A 6,243-nucleotide genomic window follows, 5' to 3' on the forward strand; every position below is an offset into this window, starting at 1 on the left:
CAGTGATTTTGAAATATTTTTCAACGATAAAATACATGCTTATAATAATTTGGTTGATATCATAAATAGCCTCAACAAAAATTTTGGATTGATGGTAAAGTCGAATTTAATCTTAATTTATATATACAAATCATATTTTTTTTATAATTAAAGTATATAAGTGATTCTAAGTATATTGTCTACATTTGACAAATTTCATAAATAATAATATCTGTAAAATTAATTTCAATTAACAATAAATCATACATATTTAAAATAATAACTTAATTTTTGTATTATAGATACTATTTTTAGGATTAGATATTTTTTGCGCTCTTTGGACAAGTTTATTTGCAATGATTTGTTATGAAAATTCTATGCGGGTAAATAAAATACACAATTTTATAAAATATATATATAATATTTTAAAATAAAACTTTTTATAGGAGAAAATATGGGTTGTAAATTGGTGTATTTATCAAGGTATAAAATTTATGATGTTTACTATTACTTGTGAATTTTTTGAAGAAGAAATGCGAAGAACTAGATTATTATTTGGTAAAATATTATTATCGAATAAATTAGGTACACTATATATTTTAAATATATTTACTATAATATTGCTTAATACTAATAAAACCTTGTTACAGAAAATACGCAATGTGATTTGATAAGAAAGCATCTTAATGTAATATCTCAAGAGAACTACAAGATTTCTGGTTGGAATATGTTTAACTTAAACTTCAGATTTGTTTTTAACTTAACAGGTGTTATTGTGTCATATATTGTAATCTTGAAACAATTGACGACGTAATACATATTTTCATGTATGCTTATAGACAACGTATAATAAATAAACATCCAAATACAGCTACTTTCTTGCATTTTTTATTTTACAGTGACATTTGATAAATTACAAGTAGCACTCTATTTAAATATGAAAAGCAACTCAATTTATCAATCGTGTAGTAGTGTTTTATTTTCCAGTTCAGTTATTAATAAACATTGCTAATCATGCAATTTGTCAAGTGCTTGCATTTAATTCTTTACTTAAAAAACAACTATTGAAAAAATACAGTCTAGAATTCATATAATAATTAGAACTCATAAATATATTTGGCGCATATACTAATAAATAGCTTGATTTTCCTACACAGAGCACGCAACATATAATTGAGCGTAAGAAAAACATGGATTCTCCAAATTCAATCCACATACTTGCAACGATTGACCTTGTAATACTAAATAAGTATATATTTAAACAATGTCACGTTACATGATATGACGTCAAAATTATCGCGAGCGCGTTTGAGCCTGAAAACACTGAAAAACAACAGTGTAACTAAAAATATTTCATTCTCTAAGCACTTCTGATATTAATAAGAACAAACTGTAAATTTTTCAGCGAAATCGATCCAGTAGTTTTTTATTCTTTAGGGCACACACATACGAATGTTGCCTTTTATTTATATAGATTAAAATAAAACGTGGTTCATTTTACATTATAATTATATTAAACTCTGATATATTAATGTTAAGTTAATCGCCAAAATGGCACTACAACTATTTTCCGAAAACGTCAAACTTTTTTATTTTACGGATACATATATGGTATCTTTAGATTGAAAAAAATATAAATACACAATGGCACAATAAAATTGACTAGATTATATTTTAAAATACATACTTTAACAACAGGCATTTGTATTACCAGTTTTAGCTTATAAAAAAGAAAATACTTGGCATTTATTTAAAAATTAGCTGTCGGTACCTCACTGCTGAGAGGTACCATAGCTACCGGATCCTAAACTTTTTGTGTTTTTACCATTACTTTTATTTAATATTTAGCTTTAAACGTTTTTTTATTAAATACCGATTATTAATATATCTTAATTTATATATTATACTATATACATAAAAAAAGATTGATATTACTATTCTTCAGATAAACAAGACTGTCATGTATTATTAAATATTTTACGAATCTTGCAACATCACAAACATGAAATAACTGCAAAAGGATTTTTTAATTTAAATAATTCATTTATGTTTAATTTTTCAGGATTCATCCTATCATATGCGTATATTTTTAATCAATTAAGTATAAAATAAAAATATATATTAAACATTAATGTGTATATTGTTTAAAAGCACTGTTAATAAATCGATACATAAACTATTTGTTCTTATTTATCCTCTTTAATATTTTATTATCAAACTTTATTGCAATTTATAAACATATAATCTATTAAAAACGTCAATGTTTTACACTCATATTAATAAATAATTAACAAACAGTAGGTTTAAAAATACAACACACAATTTAGCTCCTTTATAAAATTCATTAAAAAATATTTACTACTTGTACATATAGAGTAACATTAATGGATTACATTAACATGTGTATATTTCTAAAGTAATCTATTAGTAACTCTAATAATGTTATCATTCAATTTATTAAATAAATTATAAATTTTGACAGTTTATATAACCATATATTTTCATTTAACTATCTAACATATTGTTGTGAAGTTAGCTGTCAATATGATTCACAAAAATGTCAAGCTTTTTTTCTTATTTTACGAAAACATATGTGGTATCTTTGGATTGAAAAAAATAAAAATTCAGAACGGAAAAATAAAAACAATTGGAATATACTATAAAATATATACTATAACAGTATGCATTTGCATGACTATACCTATTATAGCTTACATGAAAAATGATGCTGAAAATTTATTCAATAACATCAGCCCAATATTTGTAACCGCCATATTTATGGCAGAAATATCATTTATGAAATCGTTCTGGAACGTAACTATTTCTAGTGCTTTATACAATCCAAAAAACGTCTATAAATTATTTGAAAGCCTTAAAAAAGTAGATCAAATCTTAAATTATCCATCTGAGATTTTATACAAAAAATTTTGTTACAAATATTTAGCTTGCACTGTTTCTTTTATTGCTTTATGTATTACATATAAATGTATTAACATTATTATGTGGTCAGGATTAATTTATTTTAAATTTATTATGCACAGTATGATAATGATAACGGATCTGGAGATACTACATTTTCTATTTATTTTAAATTGCGTATCTAAAAGGTTAGAATATATTAATAATAAAATTAAAACTTTTATCTGTGTAAATTTTGTGAAAATTGACGAAGTGCGCGAAAGTATTTCGACTTTAATTTGGAGAGAAAATTTCTCATGCGAATGTTGCAGTGACTTTGAGAATTTTTTTAATGATACAATACAAGCTTATAATATTTTAGTTGACGTCATAAATAGCCTCAACAGAAATTTCGGATTAATGGTAAGATTCAATTAAATAAATATTAAAATCATACATATGTATATATAATACTTTAAATATGTTCAATATATTTTTTATATTGCTAATTTTTTTTATTATTAAGCCATATTGATTTAGTATATATTTACTACTGCTTAATATTTAAATTAACAATAAAATATTATTTACAAACAAACTTTTACATAAAAAAATATTTATGTTGATAATTTCAAAGAAAATTAATTTTCGTTTCTTAACATATTTTATGATATTTGCTTAATTTTTTATAGATACTGTTCATGGGATTTGATATTTTTTACTCATTTTGGACAAGTATGTATGCAATTATTTGTTATGGAGATGCTGAACGGGTAAATAATATTTATAATATACACTATACAAAATATTATATTTTAAAAGTACATAAGATAAACTCATTATTTTAAGGAAAAAATATGGGTTGGAAACTGGTGTATTTATCAAACTTTAAAATTTATGGTGAATGCTGTTATTTGTGAAATTTTTGAAGAAGAACAAACAAGAACAAGATTATTGATTGGTAAAATATTACTATCGGAAAAATTAGGTATTTAGTTTAATTTTAGTCCACATTTATATACGAACATATTTTTACATTAGTTCATGCTTTTTACAGACAAAACGCAATGTAAATTATTAGTAAAATACTTAAATGTAATTTCTCAAGAAAACTACAAGATTTCAGGCTGGAATATTTTTGAGTTGAACTTCAGATTTGTTTTTAACCTTATAGGTGTTATAGTGTCATATATTTTAATCCTTAAACAATTGACGAATTAATCTATGTTGTTTTATGTATGCTTATAAAAAAAATATTAATAAATATGAAATCTATGACATTCGTTTCGTTGCACCCCTTGTTGTTTTTTGGGTAAAATGGACTCTAGAAAAAAACTAGTACACATATGATTATATTTAAAATACAACAAAATTTTGTAAAAATATATATTAACTAAAATTTATGTAGCCACATTAAATATTTATTTTTTTATTATCAAAATCTACTACATTTTATTAAACGCTGTTTCATTTTTTTTCAGTTCTGTATTCAGTTTGCTTTCTAGAATATATTCATATAATAAATATGATGTTCATAAAAATATATGAACTATTTTTTTTAAATAAATTTAGTTCATTCTGAATCAATTGATATATAAATATATTCTTCAATCTTATAGGATCGCAAAGTAGATTGCAGCCTTGATAATATACTTCTATCAAATGCATACAAATTCACAATAATAAATTGCTTCAGTCGTAAATTTTCTTTTCAATGGTTATGTCGTCTAAAAATTTTTATTACACATCATTTTGTGGCGATCACACATTGATGCTTGCGTTAATTTACTGTGACCAAAATCATTATCCATCAACAAGGAAGCAAGACAATATGGTAAAGGATGGACCACACAAAAGCCCTCGTTACGACCAGAGAAAATAACACGCAAGTCTACTTATTGAGAGAATATTTCTTTGTTGCGAAAACGTCACGGATATAATAAATCACAAGATCCATTAGATTCTTGTTGCAGTAAACGACCTTGGACAATGCCCCTTAAGTGAATTTCGCCGTTCTAAGAAACGAGTACATCTATTGGCTAGATGATTGCTGCATGATTGTGATTGGTCAGCAAGATTTTAAGCTCTGAATACTTAACCTGGATTCCGATGAGGAGAAGGCAATCACAAGCAGTCTTTAGCCGCCTGTGGATAACATACTGTCATGGGCGCTCACATCCCTAGAAGGACTCATTTATACGAGCACCACCATAGCAGATAAGGATCATCTTCCGCTATACTGTCACTGCCACGCCACCTACAAGACATTTGAGGACCTCCCACAAACATCATTACAGCGCCAGCTTCTCCACCACCACTCGGAGAAAACATCTCACCAAATATCGTCTGTCGCAATTTTTATAAAATTTAATAAAACTCTAAATAGCTTCGACTAAGCGTCTCACTGGCTACAGTCACACCCTTAGGGTTCTCAAACCTTAAAATTTATTATTTTTTACTAATATATATGTATATTACAAATTTTAGAAATATTTTTATACAATACAAAAAATATTTATCGGTCTTTAATTACAATTACTACATCATAGCACTGTGTAAAAAAAATTGTGTACCGTTTATTTAATATAATTTTCTATTTGCGGCTCACTGTCATTGAGACAGCTCGCTATTGACAATTAGAATTTAGAAGTGTTGCCATAAGAAAACCGCAAGTTAAAAAAAACTTTTACTGACGCGTTCAAGAGAAAACTACACAATTTATTATAATAATAAAATTGTGAAACACTAATATAAATATTTTTTAAATTATGAATATATATACATTTAAATTATATTTAGTCAAACTATTATTTTTTTGCATAAAAAATAGTTTTTAATATATGAGATATTATAAATATATTATTTATTTTCGTTTTATATTAAACATCAAATTTTAAGATGTATTGTGTTTTTCCTCACAAGTATATTTCTTTTATAAAATTATTAAAAAATATTATGCTGTACAGAAAAAAAAATGCTTAAATAAAATGTATAAATTAATACAAAAAAAAAACAATGGTCCCAACACAACAACACAATCAATGAAATATAAATTATCTCATAAAAACAAACATACAAGGGGTCAGTCAGTTAGAATGAAATATTTTTCAGTGTCATATTTTAAAGAGGGTGTATAACATATACTATTTATAATCATTACTTAGAAAAAGTTTACCCCACTACAAATAGAACAATAAAAATATATATTTTGAAAATTAAATATTTATCAAATAATAAAGCTCTATCTTGAAATGTATGAATATTTTAATAAAATATTATAGATAAAATTCTTGGTTCAAGAGAAAAAAAATTAAAATAGTTCTTAGCAATTTGATTTAGATATCAAAAAATTTTAGTTTAATTATA

The 6,243-nt window shown here is 24.6% G+C and overlaps 1 long non-coding RNA gene across 1 annotated transcript; it reads left to right on the top strand.

Annotated features, from left to right (window-relative positions):
• Positions 1 to 257: 257 nt before the first annotated feature.
• Positions 258 to 856, top strand: LOC148234803 (uncharacterized). The gene is made up of 3 exons (XR_015809545.1): positions 258 to 362; positions 426 to 564; positions 630 to 856. It is a non-coding gene; the product is annotated as an uncharacterized LOC148234803 (long non-coding RNA).
• Positions 857 to 6,243: the final 5,387 nt, after the last annotated feature.

This window comes from Plectrocnemia conspersa, unplaced genomic scaffold (genome assembly GCF_051122295.1).
Source record: "Plectrocnemia conspersa isolate PC_06_02 unplaced genomic scaffold, ASM5112229v1 ptg000005l, whole genome shotgun sequence".
Classification (NCBI taxonomy): Eukaryota; Metazoa; Arthropoda; class Insecta; order Trichoptera; family Polycentropodidae; genus Plectrocnemia; species Plectrocnemia conspersa.